Source organism: Lagopus leucura, unplaced genomic scaffold, assembly GCF_019238085.1.
Source record: "Lagopus leucura isolate 7727_CA_CO unplaced genomic scaffold, USGS_WTPT01 Super-Scaffold_100019, whole genome shotgun sequence".
Taxonomy (NCBI): domain Eukaryota; kingdom Metazoa; phylum Chordata; class Aves; order Galliformes; family Phasianidae; genus Lagopus; species Lagopus leucura.
Genome location: NW_024962273.1, coordinates 11,014,849 through 11,035,603, shown reverse-complemented (window position 1 = coordinate 11,035,603; position 20,755 = coordinate 11,014,849). Strand labels below are relative to the sequence as shown.

The 20,755-nt window shown below is 43.8% G+C and overlaps 1 protein-coding gene across 1 annotated transcript in view; it reads left to right on the top strand.

Annotated features, from left to right (window-relative positions):
• The window catches only part of GLI2 (GLI family zinc finger 2), a 175,020-nt gene that overhangs the window by 648 nt on the left and 153,617 nt on the right, over positions 1 to 20,755 (top strand). The window lies entirely within an intron of this gene.

Sequence of the window (20,755 nt, the reverse complement as noted above, 5' to 3'; positions counted from 1 at the left end):
TTTCGACAAGTATATTTGCCGAGGAATTTAAAAAATTCCCTGCTGCAACTTGATCCCTGTGTGATGAGGAGCGGCTCGGAGTAGACCCGGACTCCAATCCTATTAAGGATTTAGGGAGTTGAGAGTTTTTCCCCGGGACTCGGTAGCTTTAAAACAATCGGGGAGGAAGGGAGGGAGATGGGCTCATTTAGATGCCTTTTCTGCCTCAAGTGATTGCCATCATTTCCTGGGAAACCTGACTTGTGGAGGGTAGGGGCTCGGGATGGTTTAGCAGCGGTCCTGCCGCTCTTTTTGCGATGTGTACGGGATTTTATTTTATTTTTTTGCTCATTGCAGCCGGGCCTTAGAAACTTAATGGGAGGTTCTGCGCTGCGCTCTGCCCGCTCCGGGAGCTGGTGCGCAGCCCAACACGACCCGGCTCGGCCTTTGGTACCCGGGTGTGAGCGAGCCAATGTCCCGGAGTGGCAGAACCGTGGAGCTGCCCCTGAACTCGCTCCTTCCTGTAAATACCCACGTGGTCCATGCGGTTCCATCACTTGTATGCCCACCTCTGTGCTCGGATAAATCAGAATCTCACTGGCGCGTTGCGTTGGTTGCTTTTACAGATAAAGGGAGGAGTTGTAAAACTTTGTCTGCCCTCCTGCCATACTCGTTATTGTTATTAATTATTTATTGCAACTGAGGTTCTCGGGATGCATGGGGCTGTGAAAGTAGATGTGTGTCCAGCATGCTCCATAAAAGAGCATTTCAACTGATATCACATAGGCACGCACTGTGGAGTTGGTGCCAAGAAAGTAGAGTAAATAACCCATGAAATTCAAAATACATAGAAGTGGGGAAGAGCGATAGGTTGTAAGATTGATTTGATCTATTTGACCTGCCTTTCAAAAGGGAAAAAAAACAAAAAAACAAAAAAACAAAAAACAAACAAACAAAAAAAACAGCAGAAAAAAGTTTTAAGGTCTAAACCTAACTCACTTCACTAAAAAAGGAGCCTTAAGTGCAGTCTGTGCTGCACGTTGACCTGGAAAAGGGGATCTGCTGAATAACTGCTGCTGCTGCTGGGCTGTTTGCGTTGTGCTGCTTACGGTGCACAGCAGCTGCCGCTGGTGAACTGGTTTGGGTCAGTGTTCCTGAGGGGTGGATATGGTGATTTGTACTTTGGCTGGGTCTGCAGGAAATGTTGTCACCTGTCAACCTTTGAATTGCATTAAAAACGCCGTACTGAAGGTTACGGCAAAACTGATAACTTTTAAGAAGTGAATGAAATTCATTATGGTTTTTTCACTCTGAACAACTCTTGGAAATGGGTTGTTTGACTGAAAACGTGACCCATCCATAGTACTAAACATGCCTGATCCACTGAAGATGAACTGATCTCTGTGTCTGTATGTCATGGCCTCTGTGTATGTTTGTGGAAGAGCTGATCTGTAAAGCAAGGTGAGGTAGGATTCACTTGAGCTTAAATGCTGTTATTGCTTCAAGCATGTGGCTTTGAAGTGCCCAGAAATGCAACTGCTGTTCTTCAGAGAAAAACAGATCTCGAGGACTGTTTCCAACTTCCTTTCAATGTCTTTTTTTTTTTCAGTGTGTCAAAGGGGATGTATACAGATGGACAAATACTGTTTGTGTTAGGTCATTCATTTAGAGAAAAATTAGAGCCGTAGAGGAATTTGAGCTGGAGGCATATGCCAGTATAAATCTGGCATAATTTCAATGAAGCTACTCCAGTTTATACTTGTGTAAAAGAAAACAGAACTTGACCTCAGATATCCAATACACAGCAGCCTGCATTCCCCGGCGTCACACGGAATACTGCAGTAACACTGGGATAAGAGCTGTTTTTGGCGGCACAGTGGTATACAGCAATCAGGATTTGGTGTTGTTTTAAAAGCAATTGGAACTTTTGTGGCAAAAGATCCTTTTTTTCCTCTGGCTTCTGTGGTTTTAATGCCATTCAAGGCTCACACCGTGATGTACCTTATAGTCGTGTTTTCAGAGGAGCTGTAGGGGCTCTGGGGCAATACTACCAGCTGTGCAGGGGAAGGGTTATGTGGTCACTTCATTTTATAAGTTCAAAATGTTTGGGTTTTTTTTTTTTTTTGACGTGTGTGTGATCCTGACAAGCTCCTGTTTAGATCAAATTTGACTTTTTAAGGGAATTTTCCAGTCTTCTGTCCCCATCTTTCTTTGTTTAAGGACACAGTAGAGCATCTGCCCAGATCTCATGAGCATTACCCTCATTCCATGCCTGTAAAGAGGACACCCGGCCAGCTGCCTCCCTTGGGGCTGGTGGCCTACTGTACGCAGTTGTTTGCCCTGTAGTCTGAAAGGTACACAAATACTTCATGCTTTTGTACTCTGAGAAGTGCTCTGTTCAGAGGGAAGTTTCCAGTGCAGATTAGCGGAGGCCATGGATTCAGTGAGCAATCACCAAAATCTGTATGTATTTGTGCAGCAAACACCTATCTATTGCTTCGCCACAAAGCCTCCACTTAATAATCTGGCCAAGGATTTCAAGGCAGCCAGATTTTCTCAAAGCAGCTACTTAGAGACATTAGATGTGACTATAGCATCAAACTAATTAGTTGCCACTCCATTCCTATGAAGCTTCCAGGGCTTTATAGAAATGCAATATTTGCACTTCTCACTTGCTGCTGAGACATTGAGGTTAAGCAGCCTCTGCTTTTTGTCTGCTCTCATACTGATGGGAAAGATTCCAGCGCATTGTTCGAGTGCTGCACAACCCCCTTGTATACCTGGGTAAATATTTTAAACAGTTGCGCATTTTGGACAACTTGCCACAAAGCATGAAGTGGTATTTAGGGTTTGCTGCTGTTTGCTCCAGCGCTGTTCCCAAGGCCTTTTCAAAGAAAAGGGAAACAACAGGAGGTATTCAGGAATTAATGAAAACAACGCTAAATGAAATGGTAGCAATGAACAACAAATCCTGGTATGAGGAACTTGGAGAAGGCGTTGTGTTAGAGGCAAGCACTGCACGTGTGCATGTGTGTGTATATGTACACGTCTGTCAGTGCATGCAGAGTGCACAGTGCTTGACCCGTGTGTACAGCTAATCCTATACAAGAAATCTTAGAGAAATTTGCTGATGTTTGGTGCCTGAGTGGTAAGGATCGGATCTTGCATGGCAGCCTTGAGAGGTGGAGAGGCCACAGATTTGTAGCTTTTCCTAATGGGATGACTGCAAACAAGTGACTGCACCACTAGGTCCAATTTTCTGCAGGCCAAGCTCCAGTTGGAAGCAGATACTTAGGAGATAATGCATAGTGTGGGAGAGGCCACTGAACTTTTCTTCATTCTTGCTCTACTACTACTAAACCAGACTCCATTCTCTTTAAGTTCTAAAAAAAACCCGAATTCTCAAATGCTAAAATGTGCTACAGAAAGTTGTTATCCTGTCATTCAAAACTTCGGAGTATTAAAAGTTATGTTGGATTTCTGAATCTTCAGTAGCACTGAAAAGAAGTCTCTGTGACTGGAAGTGGATGCCCAAATTAGAAAACATACTTGAAAATGGATTCCTTTGGGTCCCCGTTGTGCTCAGGGGAAGCATGTGCAGCACTGTCACTGGGCTCGGCTGCCCAGACACACCAGCGCATCCTTTTCCATCCTTTTGCAATTATTTGAGCTTGGCTGTCACCTCACTGCAATTATAAATATTCCAAGAGAAAACAATACAAATTAGAACTGTAGGTGCCAGGATCTTTGTACTGGATGTATTTCTTTTTACTTTCTAAGTGTCCTTTTTCATATGAAAAGAGTTTAGCAGCTTTATCCTTATTCAAGGCTTTTCTTTTTGTATCTGCTGGGGAGAAAACCATTAATTTTGTGGAATGGTGAGAGTAAGCCTTAAGCTGTCTTTGACATTTTAGTTTAACTTGAATAGGTTAATTTTTTTTTTTTTTTTTAAAGAAAACAAGTTGGTGGGAAGTGTGTTTTAACTGTGAGCGCCCGATTTCGACCATTAGCATGAGAAAAAAAGTTTTAGTGCATTTACTATTGTATTGAATGAAGAGTTCCAACAGTCAGGAAAAAGAAAGTAAAAGGCTGTAAAGAAATGATGGTCTATTCAGATTATTCAGCAGCCCAGAGCTCTGGTCATCTGCCTCTGAAATCTGGGATCGGGATATCACTTTTATCTTCCTGTGCCTTTCTCTCGCCTTTTTCACATGTTCACTTTTGTCAAGGTTTATTGATCACGTTTTCTTCTCCGCAAATCTGTGGAAAATTTAATGAACCAAAAACAACAGAGAAATAAAAGGAACTTTTTATTCACTAGCACTAGATTGAATGTAGTTCTATAGCTGGCACCTCTCGCCTCCCATGCGCATCATTGTGCCGCTCCTGCGGCGCTTACAGTACGTTACAGTGAGGATGGCCGTGCTATTAATTCTGTTCCGGGGAAAAGTTTGTTTAATGTGTGTGAGATGTTGCAGCAAATCCATCCCTCTGTTTGTCTCTTCCCTGCCCTCCTGGTTTTCGGGTTCTTGACTGCGTTGCACTCCTACCGCTAAATACCTCAGAGTGTCTGTTCCGCACAGCGTTTCCCTCTGCAAGAATGAAATGTATTTGCTGCCTAGCAATTAAACCCAAATTTAAATGATTGCAGATTAGTAGCAGTTATTTACAGTCCCGATTGTTTTGGTGCTATGATCCTTGTTCATTACACATCTGGTGCTGCCCCAGAGCGCTTTGTGATGCAAATGCTTTTGTTAACTTACAAATAGTTTCAGTATCTAGATCATCTCAGGTGACATACTTCAGTCTCTTCTGTTTCTCCCAGATGGACTTAAAAAGCTGTAATTAAATGCGGCTTCCAGTATGATTAAGCATTACTAACATTTTCCCTGGCATGGTTTACTTGAACTCTGCCACTTTCTGATCCTGTCACTGGAAGAGTTTTAAATAAAGACCTTCTTAACATGAATAAGTGTAGGGAAATGAGTTAAAACTGAGTATGTATCTGCCTGAGAGATTTTTTGGGTGTTTGGACTCCAAAGAACTTCACTACTACCCTAAATTAAAGTCTTAGAGGAAGGAAAACCCCAGAGTTCTGCACAATAGTCTCAAACACTTCAATAGTAAGTAGTGTCATCAATGCTGATGCTTCTAAGGGATGAGCTAAAAGGTACAGAAGGGCATCTGTGTCAGAGCTAGCAATTTCAGGTGTGGGGATGGCACACCTGTGACTGTATCTGCTTTTTCTATGCACAAAGTGTCAATCCCTCCCGTAGGAATGCGCACCTGCAATCTCAGACTGCCTCTAAATCCACCAGAAGGACTTTGTGCCCAGCAGGATGCATCCTATTGGGAAAATCTGAGCTCCTGTTTGTAAAAAAAAGAGCAATAAAAAAGACTTCTGTGCACTGTGAAATGTGGGATTTTGCTGTAGATAATTCATTCAGATGAAACTAATGAAATCTCCTTGGAGGAACAGGCCTTCTTTGGGATGTAGTACTGCAGAGTGCAACATGGTATGGGTTCAGACCCCTGGTAATGGGCTTTACAGGGTCATCCTCCCTCACCCATCCCACATAGTGACAAACATCCCTGGTGTGGGGCTGCCTGCTGCCCCCCATGCTCCGGAAGGGATGCTCAGCTGCACAGCTGAATGCCTGCAAGAGCAGTGGAAAAAACATCCAGTGTTACAAATGCCATTCAGATGCATAGGACATGCCGTAATGTCACAGCTTGGTGGCTTGTATTCATTACTGGGAACTTCAAATACAGTGCCTCTGGAAATTAAATCCTTTTTCCTTTAAACATCCAAAATATTTAATAATCATGTTCTTTTGTAGCAAGGAGATCACCTAGAATTTGTCAAGCTCTATGTGAAGCACATTGATTCAGTTACTAAAATTAATTGAAAAAGCCTTGAAAACATCTCACCAAATTTCAGTTTGGGAAGCAGCATCCCTATCTGAGCTCAGTCTATTGCTTCATACTGACCTGTGGAGTCCTCCTATTAGAGCCCCTTGTATCAAGCTTCCCTAAAAGCAAGGTCTGTTGATTGCTCCAGTGTTAAAAGAGCATCAGCTCCCAACGCTAAGATAGAGCCTTTCAGAGCAGTCCTTAGCAGTGCTTCATTGTGCAGCGGACAATGCCATAAGTCAGACAGGACTTTCTGAGCCACCCCTGTAAGGAACTGTAAGGGCTACTGAAGTACACTTGTGTTAAGTTGAATTGATTGAAATTTAATGGCTGTTAGTAGCTATGAATGGTAATGATTTCCTAGAGTATCTTCACCATGCTTGACATTAATAACGGGAGAGTGTGTTCGTGTGACGCCAGCACGTTACTCATTTTTAAAGATGCTTTCTCCCAGCCTTCTTTCACATAATTTAGTTGTTTTGATGCTTAAAAAAAAAAAAAAAAAAAAAAAAAGAGGGGAAAAAAAAAAAAAAAGAACCACCTTGGGCTTCGAGGAGCACCGAGGAGCACATACATCTTGTCAACATAATTTTGTGCCCATGATTTTTATTTTTTCCAATTCCGACATAAATCAGACCACAATACAGTGAGAGTGATGAATTTGTTTTACACGCCATCATGAATTAATGCTATGCAAATTGAAGCTTTGCAGGTGCCATGATTTACTTAATAATTTCAAGTTGTAATGTTTAAGCTCATTCATTATGTTTGAGTAAAAAAAACGGCGCGTTCATATTTTTGAACGTGAAATGTGAGATTTGTGTGCATTTGCTCTGTGTAGTTGCTGTGTAAGCACATTTGATGGCTAAGAAGGAATCAATCAGTGTTTGCATTCAGCATCTTATTCGTGTAGATGTTACCGAGACATTTCAAAGAGAATAATCAAATATTTGTGTGTAAGGGAGAGCAAGATGCTGGTAAAACATCTTTCAAGGCTTATAGAAAAGCAGAAAACTGCCAGAGCAAAGTTTTTTGGTGTTTTTTTCTGCCTAAATATATATATATATATATATATATATATATATAAAATAATAAATATATATATATAAAAGCAGGTTGATATGGTTTTCCTATGCAAAGTGGCCTCTATTTGATCCCGTAGGGCTTGCTGTGAGCTGCTCCCCGATCTGAATTCTGCACCGTGCGGTGGGGATGAGCTGGGAAGCTGGTGGGAGCTATGGGTGTCCCAGGTCACAGGTGAACACGAATGGGATCGCAGGATTTTCAGGCTTTGATATCATTCTTAGTGCGCTTCCCAAAGGCTAAGGACAAGGGGAGAAAGTTTGACACATAAATACATCTTGAATCTCTGAAGATAAGAATAGATTTTGACTTTATTTCTCAAAAAATTGAGGTCACTGTGGTCTGATGACAGGCTGAAAAGCCCATCACTCAATTTTTTTCCCCATTTTTTTTCCCTTTTTTTTTTTTTTTTTTTTTTTTTTCCAGATGAACAGAGGGAGCTGATTTTTGATACATTATATGTGTTAAGTTCGTGACAGCATATTCAGGTTTGGAAATCTGTGGCCCTGAGGTCAAGGCTCAGCATCAACTTCAGGGCCTCCCTGCCCAGGTAGTAAGAATATCATCAATTCTGCCATAAAAGAAAGAAATCTCTTAAATTTCCTAACACACGTGAACCAAAAGTGAAGCATTTTGAAAAGTGTTTGCTCTACCCAACTGGACTGTGATTTTCTGTGACTTCTACAGCCATTAGTGGTTCAAGTTGATTCACAGCAAGATTGTCCCCAGCGCTGTTGGCCAGGAGCAGAGGGCTACTTTTGGCTCCTGGTAATTCTGAAAACTTTTCCTTTTTCTGGGTTGTGTTCTTGAAGAACTTAGAGGAGAAATAAATCCTGATGTGCCATTCCAGAGGTTGCCATTAGTTGGGTATTAAAGGGCCTTTTGGGAGGCGGTGCACGGTGTACGTACCGTGATCAAGTTAATTATGTTGCTTTGGCAACCATAGCTTTGGTATTTCCTGACTAGAGCTTGCTGATGGAGTCATATTCCAGTACCTGGCATCATCAGTGCTAAAATCTCTTGCAAAATCGGGTCGTATTTGTAAAAATTGGGCAGAAAAAAAGAGAGATGGGTCTTTTTTTTTGATAGTGTTAAAGCGCACTATTTTGCACTTAAATGAAAGTTTTCTGTTGAAATAAGTTTTTAGTCAGAATTTAGAAATATATATTGATTGCGAGGAATGCTGTTGCAGTACAGTGTAGACTGCAAGTGATTGTTTTAGAATTCCTTTTATAGACAATTTCAGTATTTAGAGGTTTTGCTCCAATTCACAACAAGTCAGATTGGGAAATTTAGAATTCCTTTGTAAACTGTAGTAACTATGCTGCAACCTTTGCTCTTCCTTTCTCAAAATTGTGATGGGATGTAGGGCTGAGTGCATTATGTGTGTTCCTAAACCATGAATAATTGTTTGGTCTTTGTTTTATTGTGTTTGTTGTTGGGGTCTTTTCCCCACTTAAAGAAAGGAGAATTAAGGGGAAACCATGGCACAAATTGTGGTTGCGTTGTCTCAGTAAACCTAGGAAACTTCCTCGCTGCAGCTCTCGCAGTCTGTGTTGAAGAAAAAGTCCTTTCTTCTGCATTTTACTCCCAGGCCTCTGGCAGGGTTTGCTAAAATTTAAACTATGCATTGGGCTTACACTGAGAACTTTGCTGGTGCTGGAGCTCAGTCCACCTGTCTGGGACAAAGAACACTGGTGGTGGGCGGTGAATGGCAGGTCTGGATCTGCACCGAAGGGACGGATGTGGATGGAGCGTGCGAGGTGAGAGATCCTCCTCCTTTACTTTCCAGAGGGCATTTCCAGTGGTGCAGGTGGCAGAAGGATCTCTGCCAAGGCATTCACTTCCTTTAATCTCTTCCCAGGGTAGAGATACTCAAAAGCAAGATGCCATCCAAGCCGTTGGGGAGGGGAGATCGTAGAATCACAGAACAGCTTAGGTTGGAGAGGACCTTAAAGATCATCCAGTTCCAATCTTCCTGCTGTTGGCAGAGTTGCCAGCTACTAGATCAGGCTGCCCAGGGCCCCATCTGACATGACATTGAGCACCTCCAGGGATGGGCAGGGCCTTTTTGTGCAGGGACCTGTTGACAGTGAGCCAGAGCTATGCTGGGCTGCCCATTCTGAGCTGGTTTCTCTCAGGTACCCACAGGTAAATCCACACCACATGATGACATGCTGGGCAGGCACAACCTCAGATGTGGCTGGAAATATTTAATGCATTGGGCATGGTCAGAAGCTGACATGCTCCAGCTGTCAGGCTGAAGGACAGAGATGCAGCAATGTGGGACCCATAGTCCTGCCCACCTTGGTGTCCTTGTCTGCTGCTGAAGATTCAACTTTGCAGCCTAGGGGAGACATGCTGGTCTCAACCCCCTTCATATTGCTACATATAGAATTGCAGGCAGGTTCATGGAATCTACCAGGAGATCCGTGGAGATGAAGTGAAAAAGTGGACTGCTCAAGTGTCCTCTTCTAGGTGACTTTAGTTGCTCTCTCCTGGCATGGAGTGCCTGGATTTTGTGTCTCCTGTGAGGGAGGCAGGGCAGCTTCGTTTTTTTGTGTGTTATTTTTCCCCTCTTGTTATATGCCATTGCTGGATGGGATGAGGTCTGTGCTTCCCACAAGCCAGGCAGCATACTCTGGGAGCACTATATCACATGGCCCTGCAGCTTCCCGCACAGACTGGGCCATGAATGTCAGTGCAGTGGTTCAAGCCAAGTGCTCAGATGCTCTTTCTCTGTCTGAGTGCTGTGGATGTCATACCTCAACTCAGCGTCTGTTCCGTTTCAACACTTCCTGTGAGCTAATGGAGTTTAGATATCATCCATTTCTCCCTCGCTCTCCGTGGGCTGCAGATTTCTGTACATCCTTGAAGTGGAGTTTTGAGGTCATTGGTGGTGCTTTTAGGTCACAGAACTGCAATGCCTTGCCTTCTTGCCAGCTAATCAAATGACTAATTAGCTCTTATATCACTGTGGTTATCTCTTGCTCTAGCTTTGGTTCAGCTCTGTGGGGTGAAGCCTGCTAAGAGAAAACACTGGAGAATTATTTGACTGGAAACTTGGAGGCGGATGTGTTCAGGAGCCTCCACCATATGGGCAATCGCTTGTGTCCATCCTCATCTGTGTACCTAATTCATCCGTGTATATTCAGGCATTCATTGTAGCAAAAGGACAGCTTTTATCATGCGCCCTCTAGCATGTTCGGGAAGTGGAAACTTGGACAGCACAAATCTCTGTGTGCATCACGGCAACATTAACCCACTTTATTTCCCACTTTTCTCAGGTGTTGATGGCATCTGGTTGCGACAGATGCTCTATGATAAAGCCTTCAGATCAACATGCCTTTGGAGATATCAGTTCTCTGTGTTGGTACTTGCAGATTGCTGTATCCAAATACTCTTCTTTAATTGTCTTATTAAGGAGAGAATTAAGCTCTGTGCTTTGACTGTTTTGGTGCCAGTGATCCTTATTGCAGGCTTTGGCACAGCGCCGCATTGTGTTTTAAAGAGACAGCATCACTTAATGATGTGGGAATTGAGTTGGAGGATAAAATCCGCTGAGAACAACGGCTGACTGAGTACGGTACGTAAAAATCTGATTTTATGTTCTTCCCTCCAGACTGTTAGGTGGGGGGTTCAACTCACATGCCTGTGATGATTTCAGAAATAAAAAGCAGAAATTCTCACTGCTGCCAGACCACAGGCTCCTCAGCGCCAGACTTGCAGACGAATGTCACATGTTGCTGTATGTTTTGAAAGCATACCATGTGTTATTCTTTAGCTGTCTCAGTCCTCCTCCCAGCTACATAATCTTCTCCCCAGTCAACCTCACAGAATAACTTCTAATGAGCGTTCCTCTCTCCCTCTCGCATGCAGACTCGGGCTCTGTTCTCCCATACCTATCACCTCACATGAATGTCTTTCCCTGCAAACTTGCAGCAGTGATTTTAACTGGACTCTGTGTAAGTGCCCCTCGTGCTTTAAATCAGGCACTTTAGATGCTGATATTTCAGCTTATGTTGTGTGTTACCATCAGGAGCTCACCAGTGATTCAACATATGGTTAAAAATGTTGTGTGTGGAGTATAATGTGTTTCGGTTTTACTCAGTTGTGGGTCTAGATAACAAACACTTGCCATTAGAATTGCTGTTTCCAGAAACAATTTTTTATACTCCTCCTTTTCTACTGTCTTGGATTAATGTTTCCTCCAGCTAATGACAGGACTGGACATGCAAACTAGATAAGAGCATAGTGTGGATAGTACAAGCTGAAAATGCTGGCGTCTCTCATTGTGGTCTGCAAGATCACAAGAAGCAAACTGAAAGCCACCAGAGAAATTGACTCAAGACCCTTGGGTCCCTCCTATTGTGAGGGTGGCTCCCACAGACTTTGCCTCTGAAAGGTCCTTACTGCCTGGTAAAACCAGGAGATATTGTGGCCGTGGCACCTGTGAAAGTGGGATATTGCTCCTTCTGCTGCTTGCAGTGCTGGGGTCATGGTGGCAGAAGAGGTGAGACTGCAGCCTGGCACTGTGCTGCTGTGAGTGGCAAAGGTGAGTGTGCTTGCTGTGGGAGCAGTTCCTGGGGCTGCCGGCTGCAGGAGGGCTGCTCCTGATTCCAGCAGAGACAGGAGGCAGACAGTGCTTTTGCTCAACAACTCTATTATGTTTGACTTACACTGCCAGGAGCGGGTATTCCACAGCTCCCACATCCAGTAGTTCTCTGAGCCTCACTGCTGTAGGCGGTGTTCCCGCAGCCACCTTTGGTGCAGGCTGTGCCAACTGATGTCCCAGCCTGCAGGCATGCCAGCCGTGCTGTGCACTGGATAAGTTCCCATTCTTATTCTTTTAAAACCCTAGATTTCAGTCCTTGTTGAAAGGTTGGATCCCAGCCGGTGTCTTGGGTGTCAGGCTTGGAATTCTGTCTTCTGGAGAAAGAAGTGATTTATTAGCTTCCTCTGAAAAGTGGACGAGAATAGAAAGTTCATGTTTCATGTTTAGGTGTAATTGCGAATGCAATGGTTGAATGATGAGGTGCACAGTGATCAGAAGGAAAGCTGACACCATTCCATCCTAGTGCGGGGTTTCCACCTGGCTGTGGCTCTGTCAAATCAATCTGATGAGTCCCACTGTAACTGGGACCTCATTTCTCACTGTTTCCTTGGGTTTGTTGGGGGGCTCAAATTGGGCACAGCAGCTAGGTGTGTTGTAGTGGTAGAAATAGTGGTGCGATGTAGCAAGGGCTAGCACTGGACACATCAGCCTAAGGGACAGCAAGCACAGTGTCCTGCCCAGCTGAGATGTTTAGCCTTTGTCTGTGGTGAAGAAGATCCTGATCTCCCTTTGGGGATATTGCAGGAGAGACCACCAGAGAACAGGGAAGAGATTGCTCTACGGTGGTGAGGGAGAGAGGGCCGTGTAGTATTGAGCTAAAGAGGCAAAAGAAAACCTTGAGAAAAGAGCCATAATCAGTGCCTCTACTTGCAAAACAAGTTGTTAATTAATAAATGACATTTTTCTGTTCTGAGCATAGTTGATTGGAGCAAGGCTCTAACACTGCTTGACCTTAGGCTAGTGTTGCTTACTGGGACAAGATAGGTAGGAGTTCATGATATACCCATAAATTAAAGGAATCTCAAGGTAAGTTTCCTCTCTGCTAGCAACTGAATGCAGCTTTCTTCCCTTGAGAGTCTGTGGATCAGCTGAGAGAGTCTGTGGTACAATTCCCAGGCATCCAAAAAACTCAGAGTTGTGGTTTTAAGATGAGAAGTTGGAATGGAAAACTGTTGTTTGTCTGGACAGGTCACCTACATCTGGTAGGGAAGTTTGGTGATGGGTCAGTGCAGCTACTTTAGCACTAACCTGCCCTTAGCATCTCACAGAATGGCTCTGAGCTCTCTGTAGTTTCCAAGAGCTCTGTATCATCTTCTGGAGAAACCCCAGAGATACAGTTTTCCAAATGCTTTAAGGGGCAGTGCTGCAGCTTGCCCTCTCCTCCCTGCTTCCCTGGGCAGCTGTGGGTACAGGTGTTGTGCAAGTCTGTTTGGAGCACGATTGTGCAGGGCCGAAGGCATGAAGTCCTGAATCAGCGTTTTACACCCTTTTCTAGGGGCAGGGAAGTAGGTGACCAAGTGTTTTCACACAATAGGTATATGCAAGAGGGTAGCTTGACTTAGATCCTTGGAAATAGAGGTAAATGTTGCAGCTTTGACTATCAAGAGTCATCAAGAGAGGATGTTTGTTCTTCTTAACACAGGTTCATAACAAAAGGTTCATGAGCAAGGGCTGCTTTGGGAGGTCAAGTGTGGCTGAGAGGGCTTTCTTTCAACCCCAAGTATGTTACTGTTTCCCACCCATGTGGACCACTGTGAGCTGTTTATGCTAATATGCTCAACAAGGAATTATGCTTTAAAACCATCCAGAGCTTTTGCTAGAGAAAAGGGGCAGCTTACTCTGCAGCTATGTAAAGACAAGTGGTATGTTTGATGCAATGTGCTTTGTTTGCATACCAGTATGTAGGGGCTGTTGATGGCAATTGCTATAAACCAGAAATCTTTAGTGGATTTGGGACTTGCATTGCTGTAATGAACCTTACTTTTGTGGTGTTGTCATAGGAGGACATGAGAAGCTACTTGAAGCACATCTCCTTATTTTATAAAAGAAGTGGTTGTGAGTTTGGTTATTTCCCAGGGGGCTTTTCAGAAAGCAGTGCTTTTGCTGCCCTTTTCTTATCTGTGAGAGCCTTTCCTGGGGTCTGCAAAGCTCATCTTATCTTCTAGGGCACTTGGGGGACATAGATGTGTTACAGCTCTGGTTATTAGCAATGTCAGGGTGGATAATAGAAAGCAAAATGTTTGTGTTGTCATATAGGGAGATCATAGATCGTTCACAATCTGTTTTTTTGCCTTAAAGTCATTGATCTTCAGTGGGCCAGCCAGTGCCCTAGAGAAGAGAAGGCTGGAATGTAAAATCAGGAGCTCTCTGCTCTGCCAGACCTGCGGCGAGTGCAAAAGCACATCGAGCTCACAGCCATGCACTCCCTCTTGGCTCCAGTAGGCTTAAGGGACATGAAGAAGACTCAGAGAAACAGCCTCACAGACAGCCCACTGGGGGCTGGGATCAATTCTGTTGGGGGACAGAAGGGGCATCAGATACCAAACCTGTAGGAAGCCAGTCTTCATTAGTTCTGCAACCTGTTGGACAACTTGTGTTGTTTTATTAACTTTTTATTACAGCAAAAGTGACTAGAATAAAAATAGTCTAGGTGCCAAGGGGATAAACAGTGAATTAAAAGGATTAAGGTCTGAAAGTTTTATTGCTTTTAGAATGATGTTATTAGATTTACTAGCTTAAGTTAAATTTACATGGCTGAATTACTTCTTAACCTAGTAAGGAGTTTTGTGGAGAAAAACACATCTGTTTAGGTGTTTTAGAAGGACTTCATCCAGAGTATGTCACAACTCTTCAGGCTGTTACGGAGGTGTAGAGCACCATCCTTTCTGTCATAAGCTAAATGGTTGCTGACTTGCCATTTGATTCTTCTTCTGGAAGTCAGAGGGATCTGCACGTGGTAGAGGAATTGAAAGCAGTTCTGGTCGTTAAGACGGCAAGACAGTAATTCACAGTGCTATTTTTGTTATATCACCAACTGCAATATTTTAGAAAATGTTAGTGTTCTTAAACTCTTGAGAAGCTTTAAGATATATGTATATATTTAACGTATAAAAGCCCTTTGTATTCTGAAGACATCTCATGGCAAACTGATGACTGAAAATGACAGAGGCAATTCCAATTTGAGCTCACCCACAGTAAACTTCTCTCTTGACACCTGGTGACACAGTCAGGTCAGTAAATAACCGTCACGTTCCTGCCCACTGAAAGGTCTGGGGTTTGCTGGAGTATGTGTGTTGGCTTTTTCTGAACCCACAGTGCTTGTGTGTGGCTCTTTCCCCCACAGCTCCTCGCACAGCGCATTTGAATGTTGGACAGAGTCCAGATTTCCTCCCTCCTGGGGATTCCTTTGCTGCTAATTTAAGTGATGGCAAATGCAAACTTCTTGCCAGAGCTTGCTGTGTGTTTTTGGATGCTTTCTTTAGCTATTCCCTGAGGGGTCAGCTTTTGTCCTTCCTCACTGTTCTGTTCTGCTTTAGGGAGAGAGGCTGTGAGCTGGAGCTGATAGGTCCCACCTGGCTTTGATACTGCTTCTGACATGGCTTCAGAACACAAGCGCCTGTCACAGTTTTTGGAGACTTTTACTTTGTTGTTGCCTGTACAAAGCTGGGCTTATAGGCATGTGTGTATGCAATCTTTATTTTAACAGCAGATTCATTCTTGCCTGTAATAGTGTCTCGTTCATATTAGATGGTCTGCAGCAGAGCAACTTTGTAATTTTAAAAAAGCTATTTTGTGTAGCTATTAAAAAGCAATTTTCTTTTTCAAAGTCCTGCGTAGTCGATGTGGGATAGAGTGAACATGTTGAGAAGAACCAAGTGCCCATCTGCCCAAAGGTTTACAGGTTATCGCGTCAAAATGGAGATAGCTTAGACTGTGGTGTCACACGCTGGCCAGCACACTTGGCGACCACAGTCCCCTTGCGGACAGACAAGCAGTAGCCATGAGCATACATGGGCTGGGAAGGTCAGGGGGCTGCTCCTCTGTTTGAAGCTGCCACCTCCCTCTGAGGGTCCTGCCCTCGTCACAGGAGCAGGATTTGACGCCTGCCCCGGCGCCAAGCTCTGCTCCCCACGGTTATTCTCCGGAGCCTCCAGCCTGCTGCGAGGCCTGTGCTTGCACAGCCGGGAGTCGGTTCAGTTGTGGTTTTACCCCTGTCAGCTATTTTCAGCAGCGCTCCTCTTATTTGTCCAGATGACTTTTCTGGAGGAAATGTGCAGTCGGATGTGTTCACTGGAGGGGGAAGAACAGCGGCGGCTTTATGAAGACGCAGGTGTTGGCGGAATGTCATCCATTTGTGCTTCGTTTGCATTGGGTTTCTGCAGGGCCCTGTGTTTTCTGTAACCATCCAAGGTGTTTTTAAAAGCAAAGAATTTGGCTTAGCACAGGAGTATGCAAGCCCAGCCGGTGCGTAGGTGTGAAGGCCCTGGTGTGGTCTTCCATTTCCTTGTGGGTTAAAATCTCTGGGAAGGGCACCTTGTAGGCAACTGGAACAGATGGTGGAGGAGGGCTCCAGTGTGGCTTCCTGGATGGAGAGAGAGACTTGTGTGAGGGTGGGAGCAGAGTGGCACGTAGACTTGGCATTTGGTGAAGTTACTAGATGACTTGTGGAGAGCACTCAAACAGCAGCACAGCATTTCAAAGTAGGATTCAAGTAAGCAGAACACCCCAGGCAGTCTAGGGATAGACCCAGGATCCCGGGTCCTCCGGAATCAGTAGGTGACTGTAAGAATGCTGTAAATCTGTTGCTTCCGGTAACCTAAAAAAGGTGTGTTTGGGTGTTTGTTCTATAGAGAACAAGCAGCAGGAACTCAAAACATATCGCTGGTAACCACAGTAAGTGTAATGCATTCAGGTCTGCTTCACCCCATTACAACAGAGATTGACAAATTGGAGAGTGTTCAAGGGAAAAAAAAAAAAAAAAAAAAGTAACAGGAGAGCTTGAGGGATTGACTTATGAGAGAAGACCAAAAGAGCTGAATATGGATAACTTGGCTAAAGGATGACAAATGGGGTGGCTGAGATATAAATCTACAAATATCTGAAGGGTGTAAACACCAAGGCTATGAAGAATTATTTAGAGTGGTACAATGGGGTGTAACGAGAAGTAATGGGATGAAATTTAAGAGAAGGCAAATTTCAGTTGAATAATGGGAGAAGCTTTTTGACAGTGTGATGTATTAGGCCATGGGTTGCTCTTCCAGGAGCAGTCCTATTGCTCACTACTTAGGGCACAACCCTGTTCATTAAGAAGCCAGAGATTTTCAGTCTTTATTAAGGACAGTTTCAAATTGTGCCTGTGGGCTTTATCTGTTTGACACAGATGTGCAAGTTGTACACAGAAATCCTTGTGCCTGCATTCCTTATATGTGCATCTTGATACTGCATCCTTGTATCTTGATGTCAAGTGGCTCTTGACATTGCAGCAGTGGACATGAGCCTGAGCAGCTTCTCGAGCCACAGCTCAGCCCAGACAGCCCTGTTGATATAAAAAGTTGGGTCATGTCTGCTCTTTGATAAGGGCCTCCTCTTACCTCTCGCACTTCTCCCCAGCTGAGGGTTGTACTATTACCATTTGGGGGTGAGTTCAGTTATGGTCCCTGGAATCACCATCAAAGCTATACTGCACCTGTGTGTAGAAACCAAAAACTCTTCCACTTTTCTTCAAAGAAATCAAACAAGATCCCATCGATGCACGTGGTCTACAGTCTTTTAAAAATCTACAATACTGCACCATAAGTTTTTCTTCAGAAACTCCCATTTCTTCTTCTGCTTTTCATTTCACTTGAAATGCAAACTAAGGTCAAAGGATCACTTTCCTACGGGCAGAACACACTGCATTGTCTGTCATTTAAAATGTCCTCCACAGTAACTGAGGAAGGGTTCATTTATCTCCTCGTTATGCCTAAGCATGACTCTCTTGAATGCATCTTGCCTTTCCTTATCTTGAAGGGCTAAATTGGAAAATTAGGTAAACTAGCTGTGTAAATCAAGTTAGAACATCTCAACTAAGATGATAGTTTATCTTCAGCACAGGGAAGATGGCAGAGATTCGTGTAATTAGAGAACCAAATACAGCTGTAGCACTTAACATACACTGGCAACTCAGCTATTCTTTTGGAGAAAGAGGACAGAAAACTTTAAAGTATTGGTGTGCTCGGAGCATAAATGAAACGAGCTGGAAGTCTTTTATAATTGTTCTTAAATGTGTTTTGTATTGCTTGTGCTGGCCCTGAAGAGGTCTGTGTCTGTATACTTCAGGGAAATTTCTGAATTATATCCTTTCTCAGCCTGTGGGAAGAAAGAACCACTAAAGGGTTTCATTCTCCTCTGCATGAGGATATTTTCTTTTCTGAAAAATGCAGTTTTGTTCAACTCAGAACTGGATTAATTTGGCGAATGCTTTTAATAGGGAATTTTGCTGCAGGGGGGAGGGAAATGTCTAAATAATTGTGTCTTCATTGCAGCCCTTCCTGTCACTGAGGGGGCTGTGGTGAGAGTGCACTTCTGGATAGGAGAGCTTTGCTTTGAGCCACTTTTCATACCCAGATCAAGGGTGGATGTGTGCTAAAGGCCACTTGTCTCAGGAGAGCGCCATAACCACTAAGCTGCCTCAAGTTTGCCACCTTAAACTAAGTGGTTTGCATTCAGCAGAAATAAATCATTCATGTCAGAATGACTCCAGAATTATTTTTAAAAAATTGTTTGGTTTCCCTGCTGCGTGGAAGTATCAATAATTCTCCCTACCTTATTGCTGAGGCCACTTTAAAAAGGAATTTAAACTATACTGCTGGTGGTCACTAATAGCATTTACAGGAGACACTGGTTTTACTTTCTGGAGTTTGATTCATAATACTTTAGCACCTCCGTTTGTAATTGGGGCCCTACTGGTTTACAGCACAGCCTGGCCAGCATCACTCCCCTCATGGAGAGGACGGGGCAGTGTGGTCAGGTTTCTTTCCAGCTGTGTTGCTAATTCCTCCAGATCTAAGTAGTGTGGTACATAATTGCTAAGCAGTGGCATGGAGGAGGCAGAGAGAATCATAGAATCACTGACGTTGGAAAAGACCTCTGAGATCATCCAGTCCAACCGTCCACTTGCTGTCAATATTACCTGCTAAGCCATGCCCCTAAGTACCACATCTCCATGTTTCTCGAAGAATTCCAGGGACAAAGTGTTTGGAGTCGTGAAGAAAGGACTTTGGGAAAGGGCACGTCAGACTAATGTGAGTTTGGGGGTCACTGCAGCACTCCAGGCCACTTCTTTTGATGACAGAGGTCTTGGGATACCTTGGCACAATGCAAATGTGTTCCTGCAGCTTTCTGCTCACCATGCCAGGTGTGTCTGTGCCACCCAGTTCCCTCTGTTCCCACCCTGCTGCAAACCTCTGCAGCAGGCCAGAGTTGCTCGGGCCATTTGGATGTTTTCCACTTCTAAGCCAATAATCTGCCTCTGAAGGGCTGGGGAGATGGTGGGAGGTCAGGGCCAGGCCATCACAGCAGGAGTGCAGAAGTTGAGCTCACAGAGACCCAGTGTACAGGAACTGAGCTGGGCAGTGTGCAGACCTGAAATAAGTGTGCATTTATCAGGGAAAGAAAGAAGATCGCACTCTCGTTTAATCTGCCATCAGGAATGCAAAATCCAGAGTCAGCTTGCACAGCAAAAGGATTAATTTGCTAATGATGTTGGACCTGCATGAATGTTTGAACTACTATATTGAATCGTAGTAGTTTGTCTTCTTACATTTCCCCACAGCAACTGCAAGAGAGTTTCAGATGTCTGTGGCCCTTCCTGCTCTCCTTCTACCATGAAACAGATGTTTTGCTGCCTGACTCTAAGGGCTGGAGCAGCCCGGAACCCACCTTCTGGCAGGAAATGAGGAGAAGGCCAAGCAGAGGGATCAGCCCAAGTGCAGGGAACACACCTTTCTTTTTCTTCCACCATATGGGAAAACACAGAAATGTGTGCATGGAAGCCACACCGTGGAAGCAGATTATTTTGTCTTGAAATACTGTATTCACTTTCTGTAGCGGTATTTTAGGGCTGGACAGCTAATTTCACTCGAGGGTTACATAGTTTCTCTACTGTCTTGGGTCTTTTCTTACGCTTTCACCCTCTCCTTTACTAATTCCTTTCTTTCATCTCCTGCAATTCCTCCTTCTGTGCCCAACACTGAGTGCTGTGAGAGTAAATGTTTATAATGCTTCTTCAGCTTTTGGTGAAATCTCTTCCAGCTTTCAAAGAAAGCTCTTTCTTTTGGTCTGCTCTGATGTAAACTTTTAACAGGAGGAATTCCTTGGATTCAAGAATGGCTTCAGGAGTCCAAGTGCTGCGATGCTCTGTAGTGCTGTGTCCTTGTGAGTTGGTGTAGAAACTGCCATCATGTGTTGCCTTCTACCTCTGCTTTTAAGAGTGGATTTAGACCTTCTATACTTGCAGCCTATAGTAACATTGCTTCTTTTTGTTTATGTCTAAATAAGCCGTCTTTCCGCAAGATCTGTCAGAGGCCAAGGTTGGGTTTTATGAAGGAGTAAATAAGCTATGAAAGAGTTATTCTGTGCATTGTGTCAACAGAAGTTTATTTACCTGTTGGAGGAGGAAGTGCCCCGACTTGTGGCAATTTGTTATTGTTTTCTATTTTGTTGGGTGCTAACATGGTTCTCAGTCAATTTTATATTCTGGTTTCCCACAGAAAAAAAAATGATATCGGCTTTTTTTTTGCTGTTATTTTCCTTGGCAAAACTTAATACTTTATTTATTGTTAGCTGCCATAGGCTATATTTGAAGTAGCTGATCCTTGGAGATATATAACTCACATATTTACTTTGCACATCCATTTAAAAATACTGAGGAGATTAACCAGCCTTAGGTGATGGAGACTTTTTCCTTGTTACATACTCATTTTACAACAAATGCAGATCAGCAGTGACTGCAGGTTATGATAACTAATGGCTACTTGCCCTGCTCATCTATACTCACACAGTTAGTTTCCATTCATGCTTCTCAGTGTGCTTTAAAAAAAATTATGCCGATAGAAATAGAAAGAAGCTGAATCACAGATAAATGGACAATCAGGAGGTATCTTGACATCTGTGGACTGTCTGGAA